The 17,059-nt window shown below is 57.5% G+C and overlaps 1 long non-coding RNA gene across 1 annotated transcript; it reads left to right on the top strand.

The window, feature by feature from the left end:
* The first annotated feature begins 9,642 nt into the window (after positions 1 to 9,642).
* LOC144736504 (uncharacterized) lies at positions 9,643 to 17,038 on the top strand. The gene is made up of 4 exons (XR_013588764.1): positions 9,643 to 9,830; positions 12,602 to 12,670; positions 15,537 to 15,733; positions 16,919 to 17,038. It is a non-coding gene; the product is annotated as an uncharacterized LOC144736504 (long non-coding RNA).
* The last annotated feature ends 21 nt before the right edge of the window (positions 17,039 to 17,059 follow it).

The following is a 17,059-nucleotide window of genomic DNA, read 5'->3' as shown; positions in this document are numbered from 1 at the left end:
GCGCGGAGTGTAAACATCGCCACCGGGGAGACAAAGGCGGCCGGGCGTGGTGCTGGCCACGCACCCCCTCGTGTGGACGTTCTAGCCTTCATAGGCGCTGCTCGCTAACAGCACTTGCCCCAACAGTCTGTTAACGCTGTTGCCGCTGTGCGGTGGTGTGGCAGGGTTTAGCCAGGCGGAGTGCAGTGTGCGTGCGCCGGACGGGAGCGTCTACCGGGAGCACGAGTTCCGGGCGCTGGCGCGGGACCCCGCACAGCGCCACCGCTTCTCGCTGCTGCTCCCCTCCGGTGAGGCCCCCCGCTCTCCACCGCGCCGGCAGTAGTCGCGTGATCCCGATCGGAGACATTTGCGGCGGCGCTTTCTAAGCTTGGCACAACGTTTTTTTTGAAGTCGTGACGGAGGTACGTGTTTTGATCACGGCTAACGCGCACGCAGCCGCAGCAGCAGCAGCATTGGTAGGTACGTAAGGACAACTCGGTTTCACGCGGTGCCGTTCACGACAACGAGGCATCGCGGCGTTAAACTTAGGAGGGATGCGCGAAAGAAAATAAACGCGTTATCAGACGAGCCCTAAAAACCTCGGCTGACGGACCCGGGGTGAGGCCTTCCACAGGCGAGGCGGCCGACTACCGGGACGCTCTCTCGCCCATCGGTACGCTCGAGGCGCCCGCATTTGGTGGATCGAAGTTGCCGGACAGAGGCACGCGCTCTCGGCAGATCGGCGAGATAGGACGGGGCGTTAACCCCCCTTCGGGGGGCCTTGTGAGTCTCATACAGGAACTTGCAAATTCGATCGCGTATTTTAGCGGAAGCCAACGCGGGGAACGACGAGTCGGCGGTGACGTGCTCGCATTCCCTCGCTCCGCACAAAATCCGTTGACCAGGGCGGTGAGGCCGGCCTGTCACTACCCTCGAGTGAGTGCGTGTGAGTGTGTGAGTGAGTGCGTGTGAGTGAGTGAGTGTGAGTGAGTGCGTGTGAGTGAGTGCGTGCATGTGAGTGAGTATGAGTGAGTGTGTGTGAGTGAGTATGAGTGTGTGCGAGTGAATGAGTGTGTGCGAGTGAATGCGTGTGAGTGAGTGAGTATGAGTGCGAGAGAGTGCGTGTGAATGAGTGAGTGTGAGTGAGTAAGTGCGTGTGAATGAGTGAGTGTGAGTGAGTGAGTATGAGTGTGTGCGAGTGAGTGTGAGTGAGTGCGTGCATGTGAGTGAGTATGAGTGAGTGCATGTGAGTGAGTATGAGTGTGTGCGAGTGAATGCGTGTGAGTGAGTATGAGTGAGTGCGTGTGAGTGAGTGAGTATGAGTGCGAGAGAGTGCGTGTGAATGAGTGAGTGTGAGTGAGTAAGTGCGTGTGAATGAGTGAGTGTGAGTGAGTGAGTGTGAGTGCGAGAGAGTGCGTGTGAATGAGTGAGTGTGAGTGAGTAAGTGCGTGTGAATGAGTGAGTGTGAGTGAGTGAGTGTGAGTGCGAGAGAGTGCGTGTGAATGAGTGAGTGTGAGTGAGTAAGTGCGTGTGAATGAGTGAGTGTGAGTGAGTGAGTGTGAGTGCGAGAGAGTGCGTGTGAATGAGTGAGTGTGAGTGAGTGAATGCGTGTGAGTGAGTGAGTATGAGTGTGTGCGAGTGAATGCGTGTGAGTGAGTGAGTCTGAAGTGGGAGAGAGTGCGTGTGAATGAGTGAGTATGAGTGTGTGCGAGTGAGTGAGTGTGAGTGAGTGCGTGTGAGTGAGTGAGTATGAGTGTGTGCGAGTGAATGCGTGTGAGTGAGTGCGTGTGAGTGAGTGAGTATGAGTGCCAGAGAGTGCGTGTGAGTGAGTGAGTGTGAGTGCCAGAGAGTGCGTGTGAGTGAGTGAGTATGAGTGGGAGAGAGTGCGTGTGAGTGAGTGAGTGCGTGTGAGTGAGTGCGTGTGAGTGAGTGAGTATGAGTGCGAGAGAGTGAGTATGAGTGCGAGAGAGTGCGTGTGAATGAGTGAGTGTGAGTGCGAGAGAGTGCGTGTGAATGAGTGAGTGTGAGTGCGAGAGAGTGCGTGTGAATGAGTGAGTGTGAGCGAGTGAGTGAGTGCGTGTGAGTGAGTATGATAGCGCCGCCCGTGGCCGTGCGGCGCTATCGTGCGCTGTCGCTGCGCTGGTTCGCAGGGAGCGAGGGGAAGGCTCCGGCCAGGAGCCCGGAGCGTGCCGGGACTGCGGCGGCCCCTCCCCCCGCACGGCGGAAGCCGGTGAGGAAGGTGCAGGCGGCACGGGGAGGATCCGGCACGGGCGCAGCCGGCGACGCTCCTCCGCCCACGGCTCCCGGTAAAGGTGAGGCCCCGTGGGAGGCGCGGGGGGGGGGGGGCCGCTCGCGTTTTTGGCTCAAGGGCTCGTTGTTGCGTGGTTTTATTTTTGATTGCGCGGAGATACATTCTCAACCATTTTTATTTGACCCCAGGTAAGGCTCCGCTGCGATGCTACGTAGCTTTTTTTTCAGATGCGACTTGGCTATCAGAAATGATAGCCGCTCAACGAAGTGGCTTACCATCTTTCGATTTAAAGCTTTCGTGACTGCAGGGATTCATCTTCTTGGTTCTTTCGGTAAAGTCACGTAGAAGGGAAGTAATAAAATAATACAAATAAAACATAATAAAATAATTCTCACGACGTTTCGGCCACAACGCAAGCAGCCGTCCTCAGGTGAAAACCAGGTCCGTCATTCAGACGCTGTCGCCCCGACAGACCTGGTTTTCACCTGAAGACGGCTGCTTGGGTTGTGGCCGAAACGTCGTGAGAATTATTTTATTATGTTTTATTTGTATCATTTTATTACTTCCCTTCTACGTGACTTTACCGAAAGAACCAAGAAGATGGCTTACCATCATCATCACCACCACGTGGATATTTATAGCAGCATCCAAATGCTCTAGACGCGTGACGTTGATTCTAAATGTGGAGGGAAAAATCTAAGGTCCGGAGAAACAACCACCCGACCACGGGGAGAGAGAGAGAGACACGCAAACTCCAAATCTACAGCAGCAGGCGTCAGGGTCGGGATCGAACCCACGACCTCCTGCACACCAGGCGAGGTAGTTAACATCTCATAGCCACCGTGATGATGATGAGAGAGAGAGAGACACGCAAACTCCAAATACACAGCAGCAGCAGGCGTCAGGGCCAGGATCGAACCCACAACCTCCTGCACACCAGGCGAGGTAGTCAACATCTCCTAGCCACCCTGATGATGATGAGAGAGAGAGAGACACGCAAACTCCAAATACACAGCAGCAGGCGTCAGGGTCGGGATCGAACCCACGACCTCCTGTACACCAGGCGAGGTAGTTAACATCCCCTCGCCACCGTGATGATGATGAGAGAGAGACACGCAAACTCCAAATATACAGCAGCAGGCGTCAGGGTCGGGATCGAACCCACGACCTCCTGTACACCAGGCGAGTTAGTTAACATCCCCTAGCCACCGTGATGATGATGAGAGAGACACGCAAACTCCAAATATACAGCAGCAGGCGTCAGGGCCGGGATCGAACCCACGACCTCCTGCACACCAGGCGAGGTAGTTAACACACAGAGCAGTCCTCACACACGTGCTTCTGTTAGCTCACTGGGAGCGATGGATCGTGCGGTCGCTCGTACGCGCGATCGTGCAATGGATCGTGCGTGTGATGGATCGATGGATCGCGCGATGGAGGAGCGATCGTTTTTGCGAGCGAGCGATCGGGGAGCGATTAATCGAGCGATCGTGTTTGCAAGCGATCGGGGAGCGATTAATCGAGCGATCGTGTTTGCGAGCGATCGTGTTTGCGAGCGATCGTGTTTGCGAGTGAGCGACCGTGCGAGTGAGCAAGCCGAGCGTGGCTCCGCGATGGTGATGGATGAGTGGGGGCGTGGTGTGGTGACCTCTATGGGATTAGTGGCACCTCCTGCCCTCCGCACGCTCCATCGATTGCCACCCCGGGTTTTAATTTCACTAAAACATGCACGCGTGTGTGTGCATGCGCGTCTGTGTGTGTGTGTGGTTAGCGCACCGCGCTACGAACCAAGCAACCCGTGATAATCTGAACCGGTCCTGGGCCTACCCTAGGTTGACTCGGCCTCAAATGAGTACCTGGTGCGGTGTGGAGTTAACATCGCCACCCGGGAGATGATGGCGGCCGGGCGTGGTGCTGGCCACCCACCCCCTCGTGTGCCGCGCCGGCCTTCATAGACGCTCGCCAACAGCACTTCAATTCCCGCTCACGGCCAACATCCGTGACGATTATATGAACTGGTCCCGGGCCTCCTCTAGGTCGACTCGGCCTCAAATGACTACCTGGTGCATTGCGCGTGCCTTTATAGGTGCTCACTAATAGTACTTGCCCCAGCAGTTTGTTCCAGGCTATATGGGGGATCTTTGTCTTAATGTGTGTCATTTTCTTGGTTTTTTCGGTCGAGTCACGTAGAAGGGAAGTAATAAAATAATAAAAATAAAACATAATCAAATAATTCTCACGACGTTTCGGCCACAAAGCAAGCAGCCGTCTTCAGGTGACGAATGAGAACCTGTCAAGCTGGGAGCTTCTATATAAGCTGAGTTGGGGGGTGTAAGAAGAGCGCCTTAACAAAAGGATGTGCATATCATTATTATTATCTTCTTAGGTTTTTTCGGTAAAGTCACGTAGAAAGTAAAATAAAATAAAAACAAAAATCACGACGTTTCGGAGGCAACACAAGTCTCCGTCATCAGGTGGGACCGTCACAGCCAGATTAGCTTGATACAGCTAATCTGGCTGTGACGGTCCCACCTGATGACGGAGACTTGTGTTGCCTCCGAAACGTCGTGATTTTTGTTTTTATTTTATTTTACTTTCTACGTGACTTTACCGAAAAAACCTAAGAAGATGATTCCTTGCAGTCACGAAAGCTTCAAATCTAGAATCATTATTATTATGTTTTATTCTACGTGACTTTACCGAAAAAACCAAGAAGATGAATTCCTGCAGTCACGAAAGCTTTAAATCGAAATATGTATCATTCTTATTCCGTAAACCACTTGCTGTGCTGCCACCATCTGGCTACGACCCTGTAGCCGAGCTGCAGTGGGAGGATCACAAATCTCTGCGTGATCCACCAGCCCTGACCTCGACAAAGCATCTGACACATTCCAAGCAGGTTAGAGCCTGGCTCACACCTGCATGGGTCACCAGCAGTGCTTGTATACATGAGTGGGTGAGTTGAGTGAGAGGGTAGGTGGGTGGGTGGGTGGGTTGGTGAGTGGGTAGGTGAGTGAGTGGATGGTGGGTGGGTGAGGGAGTGGGTGGGTTGGTGGGTGAGCGGCGTGGGTGAGTGAGCGGGTGTGTGGGTGGGCGATTGGCTGGTGGGTTAGTGAGGTGGGTGGGTGAGTGAGCGGGTGGGTGAGTGGGTGAGTGGGTGAGTGGGGGGGGACAGGGTTTCCACTTCTCTACAAGTTTCAACATTCCACACTCTCCCCTCTCTCTCCCCGCTCTCCCCTCGCTCCACAATTTCCCCCACACTCCACCCCCCGCTCCACCCCTCGCTTTCCCCTCGCTCTCCCCTCGCTCTCCCCTCTGCCCTCTCTCTCCGCGGCCCGACAGGAATCCAATTCATCGCTCCGTGTCTGATGGATGGAGCGGTGCAGTGGTGGGCGTGCCCCACGTCCCCCACCACCGTCCCCCCAACTCACCTGCCCCCACCCCCTCCCCCTCGTGCGTATAGCGAGGGTTGGCGCTCCGCGTGACGGACGAGCGGCGCGACCGCACGCGACGCCCCGCGATTAACTCGTCCGCCAACGCCGGGCCCGAGTCGACCCCGCCCCGGGGGTCGTCGGCGGCGTCGTGGGGGGCTGTGGGTGGCGCGCGTGTGGGGGGGGGGGGGTCATCGCTTGCGGCGAGTTCCGTCGGGATCGAGCCCGCGACCTCCTGCGCGCCGGGCGAGGCCGTTAGCGTCTCGGCACCGCCGTGCGACGCTGGCGCCGGATCGCGGTGATAATGTCGGCGTCGCCCGACTGCCCCGCGTCGAGCCAACTGGCCCGGCTGCCCCGGGTGGCGGCCGGGGTGGCAGCGCCGTGTGACGGTGCCGCTGTGAAGAGTTGCCAATGCCCAGTCGGCCAGTGGGCGATGCCGTGGGGTGTCTCCGTGGAATGAGCATCCCGCCAGCATATTGGGAGTTACATCAGATGCACAGATTGCAGGTAGAAGTTCCTCCTCCTTCCATGTTGAGGACTTGGTTGATACCAGGCTGTTTCGTCGAAACCACCACCACACTGCAGGTCACAGCAACTCGGTGACTCGCACACACTCGCTCGCACACTCGCTCACTCGCTCACTCACACACACACTCGCTCGCACACTCGCTCACTCACTCGCACACTCGCTCACACATTCACTCGCTCGCACATTCACTCGCACACTTACTCACACACTCAGTCACGCTATCACTCACACACCCAACCACTTACACACTCACCCAATTATCCACCGACTCACCACACTGCAGGCCACCTCATTCCTCTCTCTGCTTCTTCCCATCACCACCACCACCACCATCACCACCACCACCATCACCATCACCACCATCATCGCCTTTCCCGCAACTCTATTGACAATAACGTCGCTCAATTCAAGACGCCCGTTACACTCTTACCTGTCACAACTTCGACACTGGTGCCGTTCGTCGCAGGCCGCTTGGCGTTTGTGCCTCTGGTCCCTACGCCCGGCCGTGTTCACAACAGCGGAGAGTCGTGAGCGTCTCCCCCCCCCACCACCGCGTCGCACGCAGCACGCCGCTCCGTTTTCTCTTCCGAAGTTTCCGCCGGGTTCTTTTACCTACGATCGCGAACGGGGATCCTGTCCAGGCGCCCCGGTCGAGTGGCTCCCTCGACCCCGGGTGGGTGGGGGGGGGGGGGTGAGGGAGGGTGGACAGGGGCGGCCGGAGCATCGTCGACGCTGCGACGGTGACGCTGCGACGGTGGGCGGCGTCGCGAGCGAGGAGGTGACGTTGCTTGTGGTGCGCCTGCCAGGGTCGCGCATCATCACCACGTCGTCGTGGCGCGACGGAGCGAGGCTGGTGCGGGCCCTGCTGGGCCCCGCGACCCACGACCCCAGCCGCGGGGAGAAGGAGCCCCCCACGGACGGTACGTACGTGTGTGTGTGTGTGTACGTGTGTGTGTGTGTACGTGTGTGTGTGTGTGTACGTGTGTGTGTGTGTACGTGTGTGTGTGTGTGTACGTGTGTGTACGTGTGTGTGTACGTGTGTGTGTACGTGTGTGTACGTGTGTGTGTACGTGTGTGTGTACGTGTGTGTGTACGTGTGTGTGTACGTGTGTGTGTACGTGTGTGTGTACGTGTGTGTGTACGTGTGTGTGTGTGTACGTGTGTGTGTACGTGTGTGTGTGTGTGTGTACGTGTGTGTATGTGTGTATGTGTGTGTATAATGTGTAGCGGTAGTGTAGCGGTATGAACCCGGCCACCCGAGTTCGATTCCCGCTCACGGCCAACACCTGTGACGATTATCTGAACCGGTCCTGGGCCTCCCCTAGGTCGACTCAGCCTTAAATGAGTACCTGGTGCGGTGTGTAAGCATCGCCACTGGGGAGACAAAGGCGGTCGGGCGTGGTGCTGGCCACCCACCCCCTCGTGTACCGTTCCGGCCTTCATAGGTGCTCGCTAACAGCACTTGCCCCTACAGTCTGTTGAGGCTATACGGGGGATCTTTGATGTGTGTATAGAGCAGAGACAAAGATCCCCCATATAGCCTTCAACAGATTGTTGGGGCAAATGCTGTTAGTGAGCAGCACCTATGAAGGCCGGCACGGCAAACGCGCACACATCCACAAACGCGGTGAGGGACGCACGCCAAAGGCCCGTCCCAGAGAAGCCCTCTCTAGGCCCAGTCGTCCCAGAAAGCCTTGGCCTTCGCCTGCTCCTTCTCGTTACCGCAGGGCGTCCCGGCCGGACGTCCCAGCCACACGGGGGGCGGCCCTCGCCGCTGCGGGGAGCCGGAGGGGCCCGGAGATCGGCCAGTCGCGACGGGGAGCGGGAACGCGGCGACGTGGGGGAGGGAGACGTCGCAGAGGAGCCGCTCACAGTCAGCGACCTGCGAGTCGACGAGGGTGAGCCTGAACTACACCGCTTACCTGCTCGCTCGCTCGCTCAAGCACACGCTCGCTCACTTAAGCACACGCTCGCTCGATCGCCCACTCTCTCCGTCGCGCGCTCGCTCGCTCAAGCACACGCTCGCTCGCTCGCCCACTCTCTCCGTCGCTCGCTCAAGCACACGCTCGCTCGATCGCCCACTCTCTCCGTCGCTCGCTCAAGCACACGCTCGCTCGCTCACCCACTCACTCCGTCGCACGCTCGCTCGCTCAAGCACACGCTCGCTCGCTCACCCACTCACTCCGTCGCACGCTCGCTCGCTCAAGCACACGCTTGTTCGCTCGCCCACTCACTCCGTCGCACGCTCGCTCGCTCAAGCACACGCTCGCTCGCTCGCCCACTCTCTCCATCGCACGCTCGCTCGCTCAAGCACACGCTCGCTCGCTCACCTACTCACTCCGTCGCACGCTCGCTCGCTCAAGCACACGCTCGCTCGCTCACCCACTCACTCCGTCGCACGCTCGCTCGCTCAAGCACACGCTCGTTCGCTCGCCCACTCCGTCGCACGCTCGCTCGCTCAAGCACACGCTCGCTCGCCCACTCTCTCCGTCGCACGCTCGCTCGCTCAAGCACACGCTCGCTCGCTCACCCACTCACTCCGTCGCACGCTCGCTCGCTCGTCCCATCGCTCGCCCGCTGGCTCACCCGCGCCCACCGCTCTCTCTCGCTTCTCCCGACGGCGCGTAGAAGCCGGCGTGTCCCCGTCCTCCCGCCCGGCGCCCCGTCGATCGGTGCCCGAGGTCAGGGGTCGGGCGCGAGCCGACGACGGAGAGGAGGAGGCCGCAGTGCAGCACGGGACCTCCCCAAAGAGGAAGGCCGAGGGAGGCGAGGCCCACGGGGAAGGGGGCAGCGGCGAGCGTCGTCCGCCCGGCAAGAGGGGCCGTCCCAGCGTCTCGGCGTCATCGGTACCGATCCCCCCGTCCCCCCCGATGAGATTCTAACGAACTGGCGCTTGCCGCAGGCACGTTCGTAAACCGGACCTTTGCAAACGACGCAGAATCAAAGCGACGACGCCAACAGCAATCGCCGTCGCGGTGTTTGCTTCGAGGTCACAAACGTCAAGAGTCGGGGTTCGAAGCCACGACCTCTTGCGTTGCCGGGCGAGGTGGTTGACATCTCGCAACCGCGGCGACGAGAGCGTTCTAGGCCACGGCTCCGTTGCGACTGCGCAGCACCGAGCACGCAGATTGTCATTGTCAGCTCGCATGGTTGGCTACGTACGGCGCGAAAGAAGTTCAACACGCCCACACGCGTACTCTACATTAATCACGTGTTTATCGCGCAGCGCTCCAGGAGCAGAGACGCCCACGTGCCGGCACCGGTGGCACCGGCACCCGCAGCGACGCGGACGTCACTGCGACCGACGTCACGGCAGCAGCAGCAGCAGCAGAGCGCGGCGCCGGCGCAGCGGGAGAAGCGGCGTCACTATGACGCGGAGGAGGTGCGGTGCTACATGGCGCGGCGCGGGGCCGAGCAGCGGCGGGCGGCGGCGCGCGACCGGGCCGCCCGGCGCGCCGCCTCCGAGCTCAGGAGCCGGCGCCTGCGGGAGCTCTACGTGGCCCAGCGCCAGGCGGCGGTCGCCGCCACCGCCACCACCGCCGCCGCCACCGCCACCACCGCCACCGCTACTGGCGGCGGTGGTGGCGGCGGCAACAAGAAGAACGACGGCAGCGGCGGTCGGAGGGCACCTGGTGGCAAGGTGAGGTGCACGGGCGAGAAGGAGGTCTACTGCGTGTGTGCTGTGTGTGTGTACACTGTGTGTGTGTGCTGTGTGTACACTGTGTGTGTGTGCTGTGTGTACACTGTGTGTGTGCTGTGTGTGTACACTGTGTGCTGTGTGTACACTGTGTGTGTGTGTGCTGTGTGTACACTGTGTGTGTGCTGTGTGTGTGTGCTGTGTGTGTACACTGTGTGCTGTGTGTACACTGTGTGTGTGTGTGCTGTGTGTGTACACTGTGTGTGCTGTGTGTGTACACTGTGTGCTGTGTGTACACTGTGTGTGTGTGTTGTGTGTGTGCTGTGTGTACACTGTGTGTGTGTGCTGTGTGTGTGCTGTGTGTGTACACTGTGTGCTGTGTGTACACTGTGTGCTGTGTGTACACTGTGTGTGTGTGTGCTGTGTGTGTGTGCTGTGTGCTGTGTGTGTACACTGTGTGCTGTGTGTACACTGTGTGTGTGTGTGCTGTGTGTGTGCTGTGTGTGTGCTGTGTGTACACTGTGTTGTGTGTGCTGTGTGTGTGCTGTGTGTACACTGTGTGTGTGCTGTGTGTGTGCTGTGTGTGTACACTGTGTGTGTGTGCTGTGTGTGTACACTGTGTGCGTGTGCTGTGTGTACACTATATGTGTGCGTGTGCTGTGTGTACACTATGTGTGTGCTGTGTGTGTGCACTGTGTGTTTGTGTGCACTGTGTGTGTGTGTGCACTGTGTGTGTGTGTACACTGTGTGTGTGTGTGCTGTGTGTGTATACTGTGTGTACACTGTGTGTGTACACTGTGTGCTGTGTGTACACTGTGTGTGTGTGTGCTGTGTGTGTGCTGTGTGTGTGTACACTGTGTTGTGTGTGCTGTGTGTGTGCTGTGTGTACACTGTGTGTGTGCTGTGTGTGTGCTGTCTGTGTACACTGTGTGTGTGTGTACACTGTGTGTGTACACTGTGTGCGTGTGCTGTGTGTACACTATATGTGTGCGTGTGCTGTGTGTACACTATGTGTGTGCTGTGTGTGTGCACTGTGTGTTTGTGTGCACTGTGTGTGTGTGTGCACTGTGTGTGTGTGTACACTGTGTGTGTGTGTGCTGTGTGTGTATACTGTGTGTACACTGTGTGTGTACACTGTGTGTGTACACTGTGTGCTGTGTGCACGCTGTGTGTGTACGCTGTGTGTGTGTGTGCACGCTGTGTGTGTGTACACTGTGTGCTGTGTGTACACTGTGTGCTGTGTGCACGCTGTGTGTGTGTACACTGTGTGTGTGTGCACGCTGTGTGTGTGTACACTGTGTGTGTGTGCACACTGTGTGTGTGTGCACGCTGTGTGTGTGTGTACACTGTGTGTGTGTGTACACTGTGTGTGTACACTGTGTGTGTGTGTACACTGTGTGTGTACACTGTGTGTGTGTGTACACTGTGTGTGTACACTGTGTGTGTGTGTACACTGTGTGTGTACACTGTGCTGTGTGTGTGTACACTGTGTGTGTACACTGTGTGTGTGTGTACACTGTGTGTGTGTACACTGTATGTGTGTGTACACTGTATGTGTGTGTACACTGTATGTGTGTGTACACTGTATGTGTGTGTGTGTGTACAATGTGTATATACTGTGTGTGTACGCTGTGTGTGTGTGCTGTGTGTGTGCTGTGTGTGTACACTGTGTGCTGTGTGTACACTGTGTGTGTGTGTGCTGTGTGTGTGTGCTGTGTGCTGTGTGTGTACACTGTGTGTGTGTGCTGTGCTGTGTGTGCTGTGTGTGTGCTGTGTGTGTGCTGTGTGTACACTGTGTGTGTGTGCTGTGTGTGTGCTGTGTGTACACTGTGTTGTGTGTGCTGTGTGTACACTGTGTTGTGTGTGCTGTGTGTGTGCTGTGTGTACACTGTGTGTGTGTGCTGTGTGTGTGCTGTGTGTGTACACTGTGTGTGTGTGCTGTGTGTGTACACTGTGTGCGTGTGCTGTGTGTACACTATATGTGTGCGTGTGCTGTGTGTACACTATGTGTGTGCTGTGTGTGTACACTGTGTGTTTGTGTGCACTGTGTGTGTGTGTGCACTGTGTGTGTGTGTACACTGTGTGTGTGTGTGCTGTGTGTGTATACTGTGTGTACACTGTGTGTGTACACTGTGTGTGTACACTGTGTGCTGTGTGCACGCTGTGTGTGTGTACGCTGTGTGTGTGTGCACGCTGTGTGTGTGTACACTGTGTGTGTGTGCACGCTGTGTGTGTGTACACTGTGTGCTGTGTGTACACTGTGTGCTGTGTGCACGCTGTGTGTGTGTACACTGTGTGTGTGTGCACGCTGTGTGTGTGTACACTGTGTGTGTGTGCACGCTGTGTGTGTGTGTGTACACTGTGTGTGTGTGTACACTGTGTGTGTACACTGTGTGTGTGTGTACACTGTGTGTGTACACTGCTGTGTGTGTACACTGTGCTGTGTGCACGCTGTGTGTGTGTACACTGTGTGTGTACACTGTGTGTGTGTACACTGTGTGTGTGTGTACACTGTGTGTGTGTGTGTACACTGTGTGTGTGTGTGTACACTGTGTGTGTGTGTGTACGCTGTGTGTATGTGTGTACGCTGTGTGTGTGTGTGTACGCTGTGTGTGTGTGCACGCTGTGTGTGTACACTGTGTGTGTGTGTGTGTACACTGTGTGTACTGTCTGTGTGCACGCTGTGTGTGTGTGTGTGCACGCTGTGTGTGTGTGTGCACGCTGTGTGTGTGTACACTGTGTGTACTGTCTGTGTGCACGCTGTGTGTGAGCAGGACAAAGTGGACCTGGCGAGCACCTTCACGGCGGCGCCCCTCGACCACGCGGCACGCGACCACTTCCTGGTGACGGCACTTCCTGCTTCCCTGTCCAGAAATTCCCGGCACAGAGCTCCGTCACGGAGCTCCGTCACAGAGCTCCATCACAGAGCTCCGTCACGGAGCTCCATCACGGCGCTCCGTCACAGAGCTCCGTCACAGAGCTCCGTCACAGAGCTCCGTCACAGAGCTCCATCACAGAGCTCCTTCACAGAGCTCCGTCACAGAGCTCCATCACAGCGCTCCATCACAGATCTCCGTGATGGCGCTCCATCACAGACCTCCGTGACAGAGCTCCGTCACGGAGCTCCATAACAGCGCTCCGTTACGGCATTCCGTCACGGCGCACCGAGGTACTTAACATCTCGTCACCGAGATGTTAACTACCTCGCCTGGTATACAGGAGGTCGTGGGTTCGACCCCGACGACGCCTGTATATTTGGAGTTTCCGTGTTCTCTCCCCCTATGGTCGCGTGGAATTTGTTTTCCCCTGGATCCTCCGGGTTTTCCCTCCATTTTAGAATCGACGCGCGTCCACCGAGTATTTTTCTGCCGCTGTGAATTTGCCCGCGACGACGAGAAGCCGCCACCCTTTGTCGAGCTGTCATTGTGCGATGGGCAGGTGGTCGCGTCTGAAAAATAGCTACACAGCTAAGCGGGGGGGGGGGGGACCCTTACCTGGCAAAATAACAATAGTATAAAAGGAATAGTTAAATTTCGATTTAAAGCTTTCGTGACTGCAGGCATTCATCTTCTTGGTTCTTTCGGTAAAGTGACGTAGAAGGGAAATAATAAAATAATAAAAATAAAACATCACAAAATTTAAATTCTCAACGACGTTTTGGCCACAACGCAAGCAGCCGTCCTCAGGTGAAGAACAGGTCTGTCGCAAAGACAGCGTCCCAATGAACACCGCCAAGCTTGGCAGCGTATATTTAAGCTGGGTCGGGGGGAGGAGAGCGCCTTGACAAAGAAGTTTACATATCAACAACGGAATTAAGCATATTGATGGAAAATGCAGATATGGGATTAGTCACTCCTTGTGGAATGTGTAGGTGGTGGTGGGGGGGGGGGTCTCAAAGTCATATTATTCTCGTGTATTACATAGGATTCGCGGTGATAAAGGGAGGAAGTAGGATTAGCAGTGATAAAGGGAGGGAAATTTTAATCGTAAGGAGCTGCAGCAGCCAAACCACCGCGTACCAAGCTCGTGCATTGTGTGGGCAACAAGAATAGTTCTCGTATCTCCCGGAGCGGCAGTTTGAAGCGATGGGGAAAGGACTCGATTGGTCGTGCGATGAAAACGAACTTGCGCGCGAATCGCCGATCGCTCAGATATCGGCCGATCAAAAACAGCGGGGGGCACGACTGCCGCATCCAACCAATGGGATTAGTCGATCCACGGATCTCTTGCCAACGTATCGACGCGGCGGCAATCGACCCCCGCCGATGAATCGATGCTCTCGGCGTGGCTGTCGGATCGACTGTGGGCAGAATCGACGCGAACGACACCTCGATTCGGGTTCCACAAGGCCGTTTGGTGGGCAGACAACAAGCCACCACGGCCAATGGCCACACCCACGTTATTCCATCTCTGGGCTGGTGGCTGATGGGTAATTTTGTCGAGTGTCCGACTGTGTTGCGTTGCAGCGCCGTGCTGAGAACCACCGATATGTTAACTACCTCGCCTGGTGAGAACCACAGCGCCGTGGTGAGAACCACCGATATGTTAACTACCTCGCCTGGTGAGAACCACAGCGCCGTGGTGAGAACCACCGATATGTTAACTCCCTCGCCTGGTGAGAACCACAGCGCCGTGGTGAGAACCACCGATATGTTAACTCCCTCGCCTGGTGAGAACCACAGCGCCGTGGTGAGAACCACCGATATGTTAACTACCTCGCCTGGTGAGAACCACAGCGCCGTGGTGAGAACCACCAAGATGTTAACTCCCTCGCCTGGTGAGAACCACAGCGCCGTGGTGAGAACCACCGATATGTTAACTCCCTCGCCTGGTGAGAACCACAGCGCCGTGGTGAGAACCACCGATATGTTAACTACCTCGCCTGGTGAGAACCACAGCGCCGTGGTGAGAACCACCGATATGTTAACTACCTCGCCTGGTGAGAACCACAGCGCCGTGGTGAGAACCACCGATATGTTAACTACCTCGCCTGGTGAGAACCACAGCGCCGTGGTGAGAACCACCAAGATGTTAACTCCCTCGCCTGGTGAGAACCACAGCGCCGTGGTGAGAACCACCGATATGTTAACTCCCTCGCCTGGTGAGAACCACAGCGCCGTGGTGAGAACCACCAAGATGTTAACTCCCTCGCCTGGTGAGAACCACAGCGCCGTGGTGAGAACCACCAAGATGTTAACTCCCTCGCCTGGTGAGAACCACAGCGCCGTGGTGAGAACCACCGAGATGTTAACTCCCTCGCCTGGTGAGAACCACAGCGCCGTGGTGAGAACCACCAAGATGTTAACTCCCTCGCCTGGTGAGAACCACAGCGCTGTGGTGAGAACCACTGGTCTACAGGGGAAGTGCTCTCTGCCCTTTGACTACCAGACCGGCGCAGCCACTGCTGCTGCCACAACCACTGCTACTGCTGCTACCGCTGCTGATGCTGTCACTGCTGCTGTTGTTGTTACTGCTGCCGCTGCTTTCGTTGCTACTTCCACCGCTGTTGTTGTTGCTGCCGCTACAGCTGCTGCTGCTGCTGCCGCTACAGCTGCTGCTGCTGCTGCTGCTGTTACTGCTGCCGCGGCTTTCGTTGCTACTTCCACTGCTGTTGCTGCCACTGCTGCTGTTGCTGCCGCTACAGCTGCTGCTGCCGCTGCTCCTGCCCGTGCTCTGTGCTTCAGTGTCTTGCCGCGTTGCTGCTCGCAGAGGCGGCTGCTGCCCGAGATCTCGGAGGAGAGGCCGAGAAGGAAGCAGCAGGACGGGGACTCGCGTCCTCCCGTGACCTCCAGCAGCCCGGAGGACGACGAGGAGGACGACGACGAGGAGGAGGATGATGATGATGAGGAGGATGAGGAACAGGGGGAGAGAGACTCTGCTGGCGACGCCACGAGCCCGCTGGCCGGGTGAGTGCGCAAGAGCTCGCGGCAGGCGGCCGCCACTCAACCACGCACGCGGCGACAAACGGCCGCCGTTCGCCGATTGTGCCAGGCTAGGTGCACCTCGAGGCCGTGTGAAGGGTCAAAGGATTACGGCTGGCACGTGGGTCATGGGACAGACCCAGGTGCCATGGGTTGGCTGACCAGGTGGTGCAGATGCACCGCTGGTGGTTCCCACTATGCCAACTCGCCGTGTTTTATCCGCCCCGGCGCTCCGCTGTTGTTGGAGGGCGACTGCCAGAGGTCGCAAACGGGTTTTGATTCCTTACCCGTACCCGGCCATACCCGTACCCGCACCCTACCCGTACCCGGCCGGGTATCGGGTAGGGTACGGGTATCAGGTACCTGATTGCGACCTCTGGGATGAAGCCATGTTGCAGGCGCGGGTGGGTTGATTCTAGGAACTTGAATTGTGAGAAGAGACAAGACGTTGGGAAATGAGTGACAAACGGTTACTAACCAGTGACTCACGGCCTACCCGTACCCGTACCCGGCCGCACCAGGGTCGCAAACGGGTACCCATACCCGTACCCGGCCGGGTAATAGAGCAAATGTAGAATCGCTGAACCGGAGTTGATAGCTTGAAAGCATTTTGCGCGGGGCCCTTGAAAGTGCGGGGCCCGTAGCTACTACACGTGTAGTAGCTACTTGTGCTACTACGATAATCCGGCACTGCCTGCAGCGTGCGTTCACGTCAACTTTCTTCCTTCATCGGAAGAAAGAGTGCTTCAGAGGGCACGCAGAAGCGCATCTGAAAGTGCGCGATGCGGTGATCAGCCAGCCAAAAGCCGTGACGAGGATGACCGGAGTTTGCGTGAGACAAAATAACAGACTTGTTAGTGCAAGTGTTGTTACAGACACACACACACCGATACACCAAAAGACACAGAAACACACACACGCACACACATACAAACACGGTGAGGGACGCACGACACGGCCCGTCCTGGAGAATCCTTTTCTAGGCCCAGCCGCCCCACGAAGCCTCGGTCTTCGCGTTCCAGACGGCCGCAGAAGCGCATCCTGACAGCGCCGCGCGACGCAGCGATGACCACCGCTCTCGTGAGCGTTTCGCCGCCTCTCCCCACGCGGTCACACGCGGCGGCGGCGCGCCCACAGTGACCGACCGCGTGCGGGGCGCATGCCCACCAGGTCCGGCGGAGACCGGCTGGCGCTGGCGGGGACGCCGGGGAAGGAGTCTCGAGCCCCGGGCGCCGGCGCGGCGACGGTGGCGGAAACGGCGTCGTCGTCGTCCCCGGCGATCATCGGCGGGCAGTTGGCGCGGATCGCCGC

This window comes from Lampetra planeri, chromosome 61, assembly GCF_965212315.1.
Source record: "Lampetra planeri chromosome 61, kcLamPlan1.2.h2, whole genome shotgun sequence".
NCBI lineage: Eukaryota > Metazoa > Chordata > Hyperoartia > Petromyzontiformes > Petromyzontidae > Lampetra > Lampetra planeri.
Note: the sequence above shows the minus strand (reverse complement) of the source record. Positions and strands in the feature narration are given on the sequence as shown.